Source organism: Phyllostomus hastatus, unplaced genomic scaffold (assembly GCF_019186645.2).
Source record: "Phyllostomus hastatus isolate PE091 unplaced genomic scaffold, TTU_PhHast_1.1 phas_scaffold_501, whole genome shotgun sequence".
Lineage (NCBI taxonomy): Eukaryota > Metazoa > Chordata > Mammalia > Chiroptera > Phyllostomidae > Phyllostomus > Phyllostomus hastatus.
Window position 1 is genome coordinate 49,946,054 of NW_025334033.1, and position 17,387 is coordinate 49,963,440.

General features: G+C 36.0%; 1 protein-coding gene across 13 annotated transcripts in view; it reads right to left on the minus strand.

Moving 5' to 3' along the window:
- NUMB (NUMB endocytic adaptor protein) overlaps positions 1-17,387 on the minus strand; it is a 132,227-nt gene that overhangs the window by 65,964 nt on the left and 48,876 nt on the right. For 8 of the 13 annotated variants that reach the window (XM_045823946.1, XM_045823952.1, XM_045823954.1 and 5 more), the window contains exon 3: positions 7,096-7,180. The exons of 1 other annotated variant lie outside the window; for it this stretch is intronic. The gene's annotated coding sequence lies outside the window, so the exon portion shown is untranslated. Of the gene's footprint in view, positions 1-7,095; positions 7,181-11,545; positions 11,646-17,387 lie in introns of all 13 variants that reach the window. 4 more of the 13 variants (XM_045823956.1, XM_045823951.1, XM_045823959.1 and 1 more) reach the window with 2 other exon arrangements.

Below are 17,387 nucleotides of genomic sequence, written 5' to 3' on the forward strand. Positions count from 1 at the left end.
GCCGCTCACACTGTAGACCATGTGGTCTCGACCAGGCCATCCAGCACACCCCAGCGGCTGCCCTTCAGATTCAGCAATGCCCCCAGATTGTGTACAAATCTGAATGTACGTGTGTCCGTGCACCTTCTGGGGCCAGACTTCAACTTTCATCAGAGTCTCAAAGGTTCTGTAACTATTGAAAATGTAAGACTCACTGATTTAAATGGTAGTCCAGGGTCCTTATCTATTATCTGACTTCACTTTCAGGTTTCTGCCTTACTAGTTTCATCTTCCCACTCTTCTTGTCCACAAAACTCTTTGTTTTGTTTTGATATATGGCTTCTTTATTTACTCCTTAAGATAATTTTGGAAAACCAGAGCTTCCTAAAATGAGGAAAGACCCTGTCCAGTTAAAACTGCAGTCAAAGGTGGTTTCAAAAGCTGAACCTGTATATTTTTTAAGAAACATTTTCTTAAAAAAGCTATGTCTTCTGAGAACTTTCTCTTTCAATTACAAAACCAATTTTATCTTTTACTTAATCGCTGTCTTTCAACTGAGAAAACAACTGGTTAACTGAATCTGCGATTCAGCTATACTTAACTTTACCTTTTAAGATACATTAAGACTTAGATAAAAACACATAATGCCCACCACCCCTAACCCCACACAATCACCCCTAATCCCACAGAACACAGACAGCTTCAAGAGTTAAATCTTTACTTAGAGAACAAAATGGTTTTACTCTGATATAGCTAGGACTGATTTAGCAAGGAACATCTTGATGAAAAAGGGCAGAACTGCTTAGAATGCTAGCTTACTTTTTACACTACTTTCCTCCTCTTAGCATCTGTCAAGTGTGGGATGAGAAAAAAGGTGCTGGAATCTGGAGAGGCAAACTAGAATAAAAATATATCTGAGTCCAAGAATTTCAAAAAGAGACAGACAGAAATTCACTGGAAAAAATTATAGAAGAATGTTAAAAACAGTTCTGCTCCCCTTTACTGACAAATAACTTCGCAAATTATCTATACACATCATCTATCCAATTCTTTAACTCCCCAATCTGCCTTTCCCTCACAACCCTCTCCCTTTATACAAGCCACCATCAAAAGTCTTGTATTTTAAAATAAATCTTAAATTTCTACTATTCATCTCCACCATCAGAACCATGGCCCAAGATGACTTTGTCTCTTACCTAGACTAGTATAAACCATCAACTACTATTAATTCCTCTACTGCCCCCCTCTGATTAACTGTATACGAAAAGTAGGCAGTGTGATTTTTAAAACTGTAAATGGATCATGGCACTGCATACCAGTGCATCTTCCCATTAATCCAAACTCTCAGCATTCAGGGAGTCGGTATTACAGCATAACAATTCACACTGCCCACACACTGCGCCAGAAGTGCTTGGAACAATGCCAAGAACACCAAAAGGGCTCAGCAAATGTCAGCGTTTCAAGGGAAAGCCCCAGCCTGCCTCTCTTACTTCCTGGTGACTTTCTCCCCATCTATGACCCTTTCAGTTAACTGCAAGCTCTTTCCCACTTTGGGCCTGCTGTTTCCCTCTGTATGAAAGGCTTTTTTCTTAAACCCTTCAAGAACTTATGTCTCCCACTAATACTTCAAGTCTAAACCTAAATGTCATCTCATTTTTGAGGGCTTCTTTTTCCTCTTTCTAAATACCACTTTCTATAATTCTTTATTATACTACTCTTCTTATTTCCTTCATAGTGTCTTATATTCTGTAATTACTCTTTTGTTTCATTGGTTAAACTCCTTGAACATCATCGGATGACTAAGCATCCATCCAACAAATTCTCTTAAGTTGTAGGAAGCAATGGGTTCTGTTCTATCCAAAAATATCTTAACTAATGTAGGTATTAATCTCCTTTCACCATGAAGCTAAAATATTGGTCACTAATATAAATATGTCACAGCCTGTGCTATGATTCATTATACCTACACCCTTCCCTTAATTGTTAATTAAATATAACTCTGTGTCCAACTAAGTATTGTGCTACGTGCTCGAAGAAGAGGAGCTAGGATGAGAAGATAAAGGTTATTTCCTCCCTTAGGGTCTTGAATGATATAAACATAAGATGCAAAAACCAAAAAGGGAGCATTTCTAGTAGGGGATGGGGTGGAATGAAGAGTCATGGTATGTATGCAAAAGTATAATATTTCACCAAAACTAAAATATCATCAATTATAATATGCATCAGTATTTTATGTTCCACTAAGAAAGAAAATGCTGCCCAAATTAATTGTTAAATATCATCAATAGTAAGATGCCTCTCTATGAGAGATGCATCCCAGTTTCACAGATGTTAAAGGTAGGAAAAGAGGAAGAGGAGAAGGGAGAATAAGAGGAGGAAAAGAGGCGGGAGGGAGAGAAGAAAGGAAAAGTACCATTCTATTGTTAACACGAAACCAGTCTTCCAGGAACCTCAGGAAGTCTCCATGACATGGAATATGGTTATTCATTAAAGCTCGGTAACAGGAAGGGGAGAAAAAGCCACTGGAAATAGTGGTCACAGAGCAGCCCTTGCTTCCATCTTGTTTCCATTTTGCCTTGTATACCTTCACCTACCCCTTTATTTTTAGCTTTTCTAAACCACTTTGTGTGTCTCTTGTATACAGCACATAGCTGAGTCTTGCTCAGTGATCCAAACTGAAAATCTTGGGTTTTTTTTTTAAGGGTGAGTTAAATATAACCTAAGATAAATCTTTTTAAATCTATACATTTCAAAACTCTTAATTGTCTTGTGCATAATAGGTCACAATTTAAGGGAGCAAGCATAACTGAAAAATATTAATAACAAATTTAAAATCTTAAATACAGTTAATAATGAAAATACTCCACTTCAAACCTCATGAGCTATTTATAAATATATGGCTTTAAATGCTTATATTAAAAATAAGGTTAATAACTGGTGAGTTAAGCATCTATCTGAAGGAATCAAAAAAAGAAAACCCAAAGAAATTAGAATAAAATATTACTTAGAGTAACACAGTAGGCTAGATTATTCACCCAATTCTGTCACTGAAAACAAAAAGTAATGGAAAAACTTTATTTCAAAAATATTAAAAGCTTTGAAGAGCTGACAAGATGATAAAGACCAAACTCTATGAGAAAGAGAAAATCAAAGAGATAAATGGCATAATTAAACTCTTTCTGTCCTGTAGACATGTGCCTAACTCACAAGGTTGAGCTACAGTTTTAACAATCCCTTGTGAGCACAGAGAATTTAAGACCCAGCCAACAAGGAAAATCTAATAGAGGACCCTTTCTTCATAAAGCTGGGAACTCCTCAAAAGCTTCAACCTCCAGAAAGGAGTAAACTGGAATTAAAACCAGTCTACCCATTCCCATATCTTATGCTCAAAAGGCTACAAGGAAATTTGTCTTCCTGTTGCACAAGCAAAGGAGGATTCCTAAGAGGTTGTAAAGACAGGCAGGTGCACACACACTATCTGCAACCCAAATTCACCCTATTTGGGTGGTTCAAAGCTCTCAAGGGATGAATTTAGCCACCAAACTAGTACCTGGAGGCATTAAGGTTGGGGGGTGGCAGGGAACAAAGGTAAATCCTCTCAAAGCAATGCAGTTCCTTCTTGGACCTTAAAGACAACCCACAAATATTTCTTCCAAGGAAAATAATCAGTTCACAGTCAAAATCTCACAGCGTAAATTAAAGGAAATCTATACCTAGGGACAGCATACAAAACTTCAGAAAACCAAAAACCAGATCCACTCAAATGAACAACCACTAGGCAGTTAATTTATCAATAGCAACAATAAAAAAAAACAAAAAAAGAGTGAAATTATTTCTTCAAATGGCTAAACAAAATAACTGCCAACCCATAATTTTATAGCTAATGGAATATCTATCCATCAAGAACAAGGATGATAAGGACACTTTCATGCCGAAAAACCAAAAAACAGTTTGCTACAGAAAATCTCATTAGAAAGAACTGTAAAGAAAACAATATTCTGGCGTTGACTGGTGTGGCTCAGTGAAGTGAGTGCTGGTCTGCGAACCCAAGGGTCACCAGTTTGATTCCAGTCAGGGCACATGCCTGGGTTGCAGGCCAGGCCTCCAGTGGGGCGTAAGCAAGAGGCAACAGTTGATGTATCTTGCACATTGATGTTTCTCTCCCTCTCTTCCCTCCTCTCTAAAAATAAATAAATTTTTAAAAATGTTTAAAAAGTAAATAATTTTCTGAAAGTAATTAATTTAGATGGAAAAATCTGAAATCCCCAGGGGAATCAAGAGCACATAAAGTTGGAATCGACATCAAATTCAAAGGCTCATTTTCAGCCACATTGACTAAAGAGTAGAAAAGCTAATTGACAGCAAGAGAGAAAGAAATAGATTCATCAAGGAAAGAGGAAGAAGAAAGGTCCTAGTAGCATTATAAGCCCCTGGTTCCAACTGTTCTTGAAATCTTGTTCTTGGAAACTGAGAGACAGCCCAGTGTCCTTGTACTTTCGATTCTGTTTTTCATTTTAAAAATGTAGAAAGGAGAAGGGCCAGGAATTAATGAAATAAAAAACATATCACCAAGAAAATCAAAGTCAAGCTTTGTTTTTTTGATAACACTAAGAAAATATAATAAACCACTAGCAAGACTAATGCAAGGAAAAAAGACAGAAGGCACAGAAAATAATGGGAAAAAATGGAAATATTACTTAACAGAGATTTAAAAGATAACAAAAGAATGCTTGAACAACTTTATGCCAAATACTTTAAAAGTGCAGACAAAACAAATGGATTCTTTTTTTTTGAGAGAGAGAAAAAATCCTTTTGGGAGAAATCCTTTGAGAGAAAAATCCTTTTTATTTTTTAAATTTGTTCATTTTTGTTTATTTTTTATTTATTTTATTGTATTTTAATTATTGTTCAAGTACATTTTTCTTTTACTCCCATCCCAGCCCACCCCCAGCCCTACAAATGGATTCTTAAAAACAAAAGAAAAAAAAACCTTTCTAAAAACTGACTTAATTAAAAACAGAAATCCTAAATAAAACCACACAGAAAGCTGAATACATACCTTCCTTAAAATACTAGGTCCACATGCCTCCCTCCAAAATACTAAGCCCAGACAGTTGAATGGAAGCTCAACCAAACTGTAAAGAAACAGGTCATTCTAGTCTTATATAAATCCTTTCAAAGGCGTAAAGAAAGATTAGTTCCCAACTCATTTTTGAGGTCGGCATAATCTGGATACTAAATCAGGTTAATATAAGAAATAAAAATTATAGGCCAGTATCATCCATGAACACAGATGCAAAAATCCTAAATGAAATACTAATAAAGTAAGTACAGCTGTAGAGTAAAAGAGAAGAGCATCATGACTAACCTGGATTCATTCCAGCAATGCAATGGTAATTCAACATTAGAAAATCTATAAATTCTCCACATTAATAACAGAAGGGAAGATAACCATATGATCATCTCATATATATCTCATAAATGGAGAAAAATCATCTGATAACCCTCAATATTTATTCTTTACATGCACACACACACACACAAAATCTTAGCCAACTAGCAACAGAAATTCCTTTAACCTATAGAATAGCTACCAAAAATTTATAGCAAACATTATTAATGGTGAAACATAAAAAGCACACGCTTTTAAAAATTAGGTGCAGCATAAGAATGCCCACTATTAACACTTGTATTGAATACTGTACTGGAAGTCCTCACTAGCCTAGTAAGGCAAGAAAAAGAAATGAGTAAGCACTGGAAAGGAAGTTACAATTTGCATTCATAATACTTTAATAGTTTAGTAAGGTGCCTGAGCACAGACGTATATACCAAAAAGCTTATAAGGGCAAACAGAAAATGGAAACAAAGAGGAAAAACAGACTATTTACCATAGTAACAAGAAATAAGATATTTAATAATTAAATCTAAGAGAAAACTTGAGAGAACTTATGGAGAAAAGGACACCTTACTGAAAGGATTTTAAAATATCCAAATAACTAGAAAGATATGCCATGTTTAAGGATACGAAGGCTCATATGATAAAAAGAATATGTTAAATGCATGGAGATTAAAAGCTACAGAGATCTTGAACTCACATACAAGAGAAGTCCCATTTTTTTAATAACAGCTTTTGAGAGCTTATTTGGACGTTGTAGCAGCGGAATGGTCCTCTGCTCTACCAGGGAAGGTCGTCCTCTTTGACCAAGTGCACAGCTTTCGGAGGGACACAAATGGAGTGGTGAGGGAGGAAGGGGACACTTGCCTAGCCAGCCAGAACATTATCTGTGAACACTGACAGAACACCACCCCCTTAAAGGCCACCTAAAAATGTAAACGTCCATTCTGAATATAAACTGCTTTTACATGAGGAGAAGAGACAAAACACATTCATAATACAATGACTGAGCTGGGTTCTAAGGGTGTTCTAGTGGACCCATGTGTAGTTGTCACACATACAGTTGTATACAAGTGAGGCCTGTAAGCAGTTGTCCAGTTTGCTTTACAATAGTTCTGAACTTGATCAAACATACCATTTTCTTTAGGTTTAACTTATTCAAATTTAATTTTGGTTTATGAGAGTTTCATGGTATCTTATAATACTGCTTAAATTTGGCTTTATCTAAATGTCCTAATACAGAATTAGAAATAACAGCCATGCTTTACTGGTTGCTAGATGATAATGCCTAGATGATAGTTCACAGTTACCAAGAGCTCACCATGTGCCAGGTACGACAAAAAGTGCTTTGTACATATTAAGTCATTCAATCTTCACAACCACCCTATCAGGTGTATAATATTACTATTACCATTTTGCAGATAGAAAAACTGAGGTACAGGAAAGTTTAGTAACTTTCCCAATGTCACACAAGGAAGTGGAGAAACTTAGGGAGCCATACCCAGCTAGTCTGTCTGCAGAGTCCCAAGACCCTCAGTTACTATGTTACACTTCTTTTCACAATATTTAAAATATACATAAAATTATTATGGATAAAAAACTCACTATTAAAAATTATCAGTAAGAGTTAAACAATATCAACACAACTTATCATAGGTTGAGATTTCATAATTATTTTAAAGTTCCATGGCCATGATTAAGAGTTTTGAAGTTGGACAGACCTGTCTCTGAATCTTGGTTGTGCCCTTTACAAGCTGTGTGACTTTGGACAAATTTCGTAACTTCACCAAGCCTCAGTTTCCTCATCTGTAAAATGAGAATAATAAACATCTCACAAAGTTGTTGTTGGTAAAATAATTATTACTACATTACACTCATATGGTAACTCTCACCAAAAATACAGGGACAAAATAAAAAGAGGGGGTTCTCACAGTTCCCCATAAAACCATACTTTATTATACTATAACAAAGATGACCACTGCAAGCCATTGCAGCAACCGTAAGATCCACACACTAATGCAGAACACCTATCTCCTCTAATTCAAAACAAATAATTCCCCTAGATAAAAGTCAAATGCCTAGAGGTAAATTACTGGATCCTTGAAATATAAAATAATGTATATATACATAGAGAAAGAGACAAACAGGTAAGATACTGTTGTTTGTTCACAGTAACTCCCACAAATCCCATTCCACACATATCGTTTAAGACTAGTAATATTCAAGGGGCCCAAACAGGAAGAGCTGTGTCAAGAAGGAACAATTCCAGGCATCAGTAGAAAATAATTTTTATAAGAGAAAAACAGAAAGAAACAGACATGTCATCAAAGTAGGGTAGAACTACCATTATTGTTATCACCAAAGAGTGACTATGTCCATCATACCTGACATTTTACTAAGCAAAACACCTTAAACTGTCACTATTGCTGTCTTTAGAGTCCCAATCAAATAACTTAAAAATAAGTAACCACATTTCTACCAATGCCTGCATTTACCAGTAATATACCTATTTGTGACACATTAGGTATCTCTTAGAAGAGGATGATTTTAACAATACACTATAAAAATTTTTTTTGAAAAGGAAAAATTGGAGTAATATTTTGCAAAAATCCTGTAGAATAATTTTTTTGTTTTTTTTAATATATTTTATTGATTATGCTATTACAGTTATCCCATTTCCCCCCTCTTTATTCCCTTCTGTTCTGTATCCCACCATCCACATTCCCCTCCCTTTGATTCACTGCCTGTGCTCAGTCCACTGAGCTACACCAACCAGGGCTCCCCTCCCTTAGTTTATATCCATGGTTCATACATAGTAAGTTCTTTGGCTTCTACATTCCCTATATTATTCTTAACCTTCCCCTGCCTATTTTGTACCTACCATTTATGTTTCTTATTCTCTGCAACTTTTTTTAAGATTTTATTTATTTATTTTTAGAGAGGGAAGGGAGAGAGAAAGAGAGAAACATCAATGTGTGGTTGCTGGGGGCCATGGCCTGCAACCTAGGCATGTGCCCTGACTGGGAATCGCACCTGCGATGCCTGGTTCGCAGCCCGCACTCAATCCACTGAGCTATGCCAGCCAGGGCTGTTTGCAACTTTTCCTCCATTCTCCCCACTCACCCTCCCCACTGATAACCCTCCATGTGATCTCTATTTCTTTGATTCTGTTCCTGTCCTCATTGTTTGCTTAGTTTGTTTTTGCTTTTTTTTAGGTTCAGTTGTTGATAGTTGTGAGTTTGTTGTCATTTTACTGTTCGTATTTTTTATCATCTTTTTCTTTGACAAGTCCCTTTAACATTTCATATAATAAGGAGTGGTGATGATGAACTCCTTTAAATTTACCTTATCTGGGAAGCACTTTATCTGCCCTTCCATTCTAAATGATAGTTTTGCTGGATAGAGTAATCTTAGATGTAGGTCCTTGCCTTTCATGACTTCAAATACTTCTTTCCAGCCCCTTCTTGCCTGTAAGGTTTCTTTGGAGAAATAAGCTGATAGTTTTATGGGAACTCCTTTGCAGGTAACTGTCTCCTTTTCTCTTGCTGCTTTTAAGATTCTCTCCTTATTTCTATTCTTGGGTAATGTAATTATGATGTGCCTTGGTATGTGCTTCCTTGGGTCCAACTTCTTTAGGACTCTCTGAGCTTCCTGGACTTCCTGGAAGTCTATTTCCTTTGCCAGATTAGGGAACTTCTCCATTATTTTTTCAAATAAGTTTTCAATTTCTTGCTTTTCCTCTTCTCCATCTGGTACTGCTATGTTTCAGATGTTGGAATGTTTAAAGTTGTCCTGGAGGTTCCTAAGCCTCTCCTTGTTTTTTTAAATTTTTGTTTCTTCATTCTGTTTTGGTTGACTGTTTATTTCTTCCTCCTGGTCCAAACCATTTATCTGAGTCCCAGTTTCCTTCCCATCACTGTTGGGTCCCTAAGCATTTTCCTTTATTTCACTTTTCATAGCCTTCCATTTTTCCTCTATTTTGTGACCATACTCAACTAATTCTGTGAGCATCCTAATTACCAGTTTTGAACTCTGCATCTGATAGGTTGGCTATCTCTTCATCACTTAGTTGTATTTTTTCTGGAGCTTTGACCTATTCTTTTATTTGGGCCATTTTTTTTTTTTTTGTCTCAGTGTACCTATTATATAGTAAGGGGAAGAGCCTTAGGTATTTGCCAACCACGTGGGCTGCCCCACCCTGGTGAATACCTAAGGCTCCCCCGCTTACTGATGCTGTATGTGGGGGAGGGGTCAGAGAGGGAACAATGCCGCTTGCTCAGCTCTCAGCTGGCTTTCAGTCATCTCCTCCACTACCCACAAGCAAAGTGGGCCCTCTGGTGCTGATTCCCAGGTGGGTGGTATGTTCTAGGACCCCATGGGTCTCTCCAATGAACTCTCTTGTGAGGCTGGGAGTTTCTCCTGCTGCCACCTCAACCCCCACAGGTTTTTTCAGTCAGAGGGTTTGAGGCTTTATCTCCCTGCACTGGAACCATGGGTTGCACAATCTCTCTCGCTCCCCAGTTCCTCTTGGTTGCCTGCAAGCAAATGTGGGACCACCTGGTCTGCCAGCTGCCACCAGCCCCAGTCTTCCAGACACTGCCTTGCCGTGAGTCCTCTCTGCCCCAGCTGCTTGTCTCCACCCTTCCTACTGGTCTGGATGAATGTTTCTTCTTTAACTCCTTGGTTGTCAGACTTCCATACAGTTCGATTTTCTGGCAGTTCTGGTTGTTTTTTGTTTTTAAATTTGTTGTTGTCCTTCTTTTGGTTGTGCGAGGAGGCACAGTGTATCTAAGTACACTTCCATCTTGGTCAGAATTCCAGATAATTTTGTTAAATGGCTCATCAATATTATTATTAAGGTGAGTTTTTGTGAATGTCACCATCCCCATAATTGAATTATTATTTTTATACATAAAAATAATTATTAAAATGACTGTGTGTTCACTGTAGCTCAAAGATTTGATAGAGAACTTTCACTCTGCCCCCCAAATGTCCCCTTTTAACAAATAATTGTAAGAATGGCCTGCAAATTTTTAAGATAAATTTGTAAAATATCTGGATCAAAGACCATTTAATTTTTACAAAGTACTATTTCTTAGGAAAATTATTAGTTATATAGGAAACATTTAACAAATCTTTAAAATACATATTTTATAAATGTTTAAACAAATAAATATAAATATGTGTTAAGGAAATAAGGACATGAGGTAATATAGGTTACTAGGACATAAACTCCCAATAAAAAACTTAGGTCCTTCTGCTTAGCAATTTAAGATTTTTCTATTTGATCAGTATTTCCTTCACTATTTTACTTCCTCTAAATGATGAGTATAATTTTTTGTCCATTTTAATGAATGCTATAAATAACTAATAAGGTCAAGTCAGTTCAATCACAACTCAGCTATATGAAGATTTTAATTCAATAATTTGGGTAGATTTTTATCTTTATATAACTCAGAGAAAATTTGCAAATACCACCAACTATTTACATTTTATCCCATTTGCTTTGTCATTCTCTTTCTGAACCACATAACAATGAGCTGTAGATGCTATACCATTTTAGCCCTCAATATTTCTATGTATTTTCCTAGGGACAGGGACATTTGCTTATATATCAGCAGTATACCTAATCAAATCAGTTTTGTATCAATGTTAAATTTTCTATTACACAACTATAGTCCATATTCAAATGTCATTAATTGTCTTTAAAATATCCTTTAAAGCTATTGATTTTCCTGGTCCAGAATCTAATTCAGGATCATGCATTCCATTTGGTGATAATGGCTCTTTAGAAACCTATCATCTGGAAAAGTTTCACAGTCTATGTCTTTTAAGACTAATATTTTAAAAGAATATAGACCAGTTGTTTTGTAGACTATCTCTCAATTTAGGATTGTCTGATATTCTCCTGTGTTTAAACTCAGGACACACAGTTTTTAATAGGGATGTCACAAAGTAATGTTGGGTTCTTCTTACTGCATCACATCAGAAGGTGCAAGATACTAGTGGGTTCTATTACCAGTGATTACTAATAATATTATTTAATAAGTGATTCAGTAAGATAGCCACTACAAATTATTACAGAGCAGATTATATCAGACCAATTCTCCTGGCAAGAAAAACTATAAAAACTGGATTAAATAAATAAATAAATAAGGCAAGTTAAAATACCAGAGAAAAAGGAAACGCAGAGTTAAGCCTGGCAGTCTCCACTACTTTTTCTTTCTGAGGCAACTAGATGCAGACTGGAACTCTTGGCAGTCTCACCAGGCTGCAAAGACAGAAATTAGAATTGGGGGCTTAGCAAGACAGGTAGGGTTTGAGGGGCTAAGATTCCAGAGAAAAGGCAACCACAGAAAAGTGAGTCTGGACATCCTGTACTGCTTTTGCCTTCAGGGTATACACGGAATCCTAACCTGCCTGGGGGCAACAGGCCAAAAGCTAAGCAAAGTGCCTATTTTAAAGCAAAAAAAAAAAAAGGTAAGGAGAACATTTGGTAGCCTCCCAGTGCTAGAAAAAGAAAAATTACAGTTTAGGGCCTGCCAAGAAGGAAAGGCTCTGGCAAACGCCCCAGGATTCCATTTGATACCTCTGAAAGACAACACTCTTAGAGTAAGGGGAAACTGGATTTAAATCAGCCCTTAAGTAGCCTAAAACAAAGACTCAAGTCATCTCAAGACTGTGCTGGATCAAGGTCATCTACTCCTACTTTTAACTATGACCAGAAGAAAATTAAATTCTCTAGAGAACAATATCATCATCAAGACCCTCTATAATTTCATATACACAATGTCTGATATTGATTATTTTAAATTACCAGGAATGTTATGAGATAGGACCAAATGATGAAAAGCCAAGGAAAACAGCAGACAACATAAAAAGACCAAAAGGAAATCCAGATATTGTGATTATCAGACACAGACTTTAAAATAACTGTGATTAATATGTTCAGGAAAATAGATGACAAGATGAGAATTTCACCAGGGACCTGGAATCTATAAAAACAAATTAAAAATAATTAACTTGAATTTCTAGAATTAAAAAACAGATAATATGAAATTAATAAACAGATGCTTACACTAGCAGGTTGGACATTAAATGAACTAGAAAATAGGTCAATAGAAATTATCAAGATGAAGGACAGGAAAAAAAAGATGGAAAATACAGAAAATTGCATGAGACATATAGGATGCAGAGGAAGAGCTAACATAGATATCTAAACTCCCAAAAGAAAGTAAGTGAAAGAATGAGGCAGAAGCAGTATCAGAAGAAACAACCCAAATCTGACTAAAAACACCAAGTTACAGATGCAATGTGACTTTGCTACTCCTAGCAAGAGGTGGAATCTATCTCTCTATCTCGAATTTGGGCTAGGCCATGGGACTTGCTTTGGCTAATAGGGCATTAGAAATGAGACTAGAGGGATTTGTCTTTTCTTGATACTCTTAGAACTCAGCCACCAGGTGAATGAATCTATCTGCTGGAAAAGCCCCATGGAAAACAAATTCCCCACCCCTACATTTTGGCAGAAACCCTGCCAACCAACAAACATATGAGTGAGGTTACCGTATTTTGCCATGTATAATGTGCACTTTTTCACCAAAATTTTTGAGAGAAAAATAAGGATGCACATTATATATGGGTATAATGAATACATACCACGGGTATAAAAATCCTGTGTATAATGCGCACAAAACCATGGGTGTGAAATACATATTTTATACCACTTGGCCATAGCCAAACCACTATCAGATGATCATAGAGATCAATATAGCCCAAGGCAAACTGCCAATTCATGTATTCATGAGCTATTAAGCCACTCAGCTTTTTATGAAGCAAAAACTAGCTGACACAGAACTAATATAGGTAAGTACATCAGTGGTTCTCAAACAAGGTGGACTTTGCATCCTAGGATGTCATACCGCAATGTCTGGAGACATTTTTGGTTGTCACAACTGGGTGGCTGCTACTGGCATCTAGTGAGTGAGGCCAGGGGTGCTACTAATATCCTGCAAGTCCTTCACAACAACAACCCGTCCAGCCCCAAACATCCAGTGCCAAGAGTGGGAAACTCTGAAGAACATAAAGCATGAGAGAATGAGGCAGCCTTCAGAACAATCCTATCCAACAGAGCTTTCTGCAACAATGAAAATATTCAATATCTGTAGCCACTAGCCACATTTGGCTAGTAAACACTTGAAATGCAGTTAATTTGACAAAGTAACTAGAGTTCTTATTTTATTCTATTTTAATTAATTTACATTTAAATAGACACACATGGCTGGTGGCTTCCTTTATGGGACAGCACAGCTCTAAAATTTAGATGCTAGAAATATTGAGAATAGTGAAAGTTAGGTTGGATTAACAGTGGTAACGATGAATTTTTATCAAGTTAAGGCCCAGTCACTTGCTACAAATAAATAATCCAAACACTCTTTTTTGTTTCAATACCTAAAAAATCTAAAGTGTACTATTCTGATATAATAATAAACTGAAAAAATTTTAAATAAATTTACCATATCCTGAACAAAACAATTATTCATGGACTGCTGGCTGACAATCTTAACTAGAGGGCTGTTCTAGCTTTTTGGCATGAAAGCCCCAGGAATTTCCGATGCTTTTCTTTCCATTTTTTTTTTTTAAGTTTAAAGTGATTTAAGAACTGCTGCATTTTAGAGGTCTTAGAATTGTACCAAATGAACAGTTTTTAATCAAGTCATTTCAGGTAGTTAAATATTCCTTCACTATCCTTTCCTATCCTCTTCTCTCCCTGCCCCACCCCATTCACCACAAGGGAAGGAAGAAGTTGATCCAACCCTGGTACAATTCCACAGACTTTTTTTTAACTTGTCAGCACTAAGTAGGTCAGTTTTCTGCTCTAGTGGGTGTTTGGCAATAGGTTTTCTTACTAGAATACAGTGGCTGCTCTGCTGGTGAGCACATACCACAGGATAGAAACGACACTGAATAACTCTCCTAAGGGAAGAGCAGGCTGCCTGATCTCTGAAAGAAAATCCCTGGGTCTTTACTAAATACCACCAGGAAATTCCAACAGAAAACAAAATGAAAAAGAAATAAAGACGATTCCAATTCAAAATTTGTTCTATATAGTGAAGTCTACAGATTTTAAAGGTCCTCAGCATCTAGGAACCCACAAAGATTCTGCTGGGACTCTGATACGTGCTCAGCCCAATTCTAATCACTGAGATTATAAATTTTTAAAAAAGTAACAAAGGACACACACAATCTATCACAAGTTTTGTTAAGAATTCTAATAGAAAAAACTTACCACTAAAACTAAAATTCCAGAAAACCTTTCCCTTATAAGCTATGACTTTCCTGAGAAAAATTTATTTTAGAAAGTCAGAAACTACTTAAAACTTTTAATAATTGTATTATAACAGAAAGCAAATTTGACAGAAGTTTATTAGAATAAATGGCACGCACTAATTTGTTATTTTTTAAATCAGCATTGTTTCTATATTGTGGGTCTAACAACTCAAGTTTTACATTTTTAATCATTCATAAAGCAAATATTAAAAAAGAAACTTGACAGGTCCACATTCAGTCAGTTAATTTATTTCATATCAGATCAAAAGTCCCTGAAGGGGAAAAATTAATATTCTCTATTAATATCAAATAAAAGTTGAAACAACATATTTACTAGATTTTCCAGAAAATTCCAAGAATTCTGACAAATTCTAGAAGAAAATGTAAATCTTACAAACCAGATCACTAATGGATGTAACTACAGAATGCACTTAACCTTACTAGAAATAAATTACATGAAAAAATAATGGGTTGTAACCAATAGTCACATAGCTATAAGTTGACATTCATTTTACCATACTGCACTCACTGTTAAGAAGCAAAATATTTAGAAATAAAGAAAATTTCAGATATAATATAAATTCTAGAAAAAAGACAATAACTCACATTCAATTTTATTTTATTAAAGAAAAAGAGTTTCAGTTGAGAAGCTACCCACTATCTTCTACATTGCCAGATATTAAAAGTAGATAAAACCAAATTTAAATGAGTAAAAAATCTACCTGAATGTCAAAATACGCAATAACTATTTAGAAAAAAAGTCCTATCATTATGACCAATTAAAAAGTTCTCTTTTATTATAGTCTATTTTTTAATGTGCTTACTCCTTGACAAAATATCATAAAGTTAGTTGAATATAGTAAATAACTGAGATAGATCTATATCTATCAAGACCAACAAAACCACCAAGAGACATGAAGAGGGGTTTTTGTTTTTGTTTTTTTCATTTATACACAAAGCAGTTGAAGATAACAAGGTAGCTAATTCGCTAGATGGCCCATCTAATATCCATCCACTTGTTCAATCCTCAGTTCCCAGAATTCAGTTGTCCAAAAAGTTCCCACAGTACCCAATAAGATGTTAATATGCAATTATAAAGCACATATGTCCTGAACATCATACTGAAGTAAAATGAAAACATTTCTGAAGTAAGATGAATGTGATCATGTAATTGTGACAGATGCTGTTAACTGGCTACCCAAACAGCTGTTCCCAAACCCTTCCTCCCTTCTTGCCTCTCACTATAGATGCCAAAATGCTAACTACAGTTAGAGGTGACATATAATCTAATTTTGGCCCATGAGACATAAGACCTGACTTGTTAGAAGCAGTATTAGGAAAGCTTTTGCTTGATCTAGACCTTTTGCCTTTCTTCTTAAATGTGAGCAGAAGGCTGGAGCTGCAGCAGCTATCTTAGGACCATGAGGGCCAAGCAAAATAAAAAATATGGGCCCAACACTGCTGAGCCACTGAACATGAGCAACTGCCTATGTCCAGACTTATGTAAGAACAACTTCTCTTTCTTTGAGCCTTGTAGTCGGGTTTTCAGCTTAGAGTCGGACTCAATCCTTATACATCGCCATTATCAGAAAATACCACAACTTTAACTATAAGTAATTTCCTAATGATTAAAAAACAAAGTTACATGCTAGTTCTAAATTAGTTATAATAAAGTTATAATCTCCTGATAAGGTCTAATTTCTAATGAGTATCTGTTCAGAGAGCTGTAGAAACTCTTGGGGTCAGCCTGAGCTGAGGGAAGGATGGGAAAGAATAAGAAGATAGAATCAGGGAGATGCCTGGACTCTGAATGGCGCACATGGGAAGAGCCCAGACTCTCAAATAATCACCAATAGTATATCAGGAGGGCCATCCCTGAATGATAACCTAACCCAAAAAGAGTTGGTAACATACATCAAAACAAAAGCCCTGGAACATTAAGACTACTGTCCAAAAAATTAATGTTGTTTATATTCTTAGGAATGATACTGATACTGGAGTTCTATAGAAAATAATCTGCTTTTATTAAATGAATGTGTATTAAAGTATAATGGCCTTCTCCTTAGAGGATGCATGCTTAAGTATTTAGGGACAAAGAATCACAATGTCTGCAACTTTCAAATGGCTCAGGGAAAAAAGAATACATGATTGTAGAAATATGTAAAGCAAGTACAGCAAAATATTTAATATTGCATTATCACTGGGAGATACACAGATAATACTGATTATTGGTAGGAGATATACAGATGTTCTATGTACTACACCTTCAACATTCTTGTATTTGAAATGTTTCATAATAAAAAGTTATCATTAATGTTAATTTCCTGGTTTGTGTATTGTAATAAAGCTATATAAGATGTAACCATTGGAGGAAACTGGGTAAAGGTAATATGGAACCTCTCTGTCCTCTTTTCACAACTTTCTGTGAATCTAAATTTACAAAAAAATAAAATGTAAAATAAAAATGTTGGGCGCTGGCTGAGTGGCTCAGGTGGTCCTGGGCACCAGAAGGTTGCAGGTTTGTTCCCTCGTCAGGGCACACAGCTAGGCTGCGGGTTTGACCCCGAGTCATCATGCATGCAAGAGGAAACCAACCGATATTTCTCTCTTACGTGGATGTTCTCTCTCTTTCCCTTCCTTTTTTTTCTAAAAGAAATAAAAGAATATCCTTGGGTGAGGATTT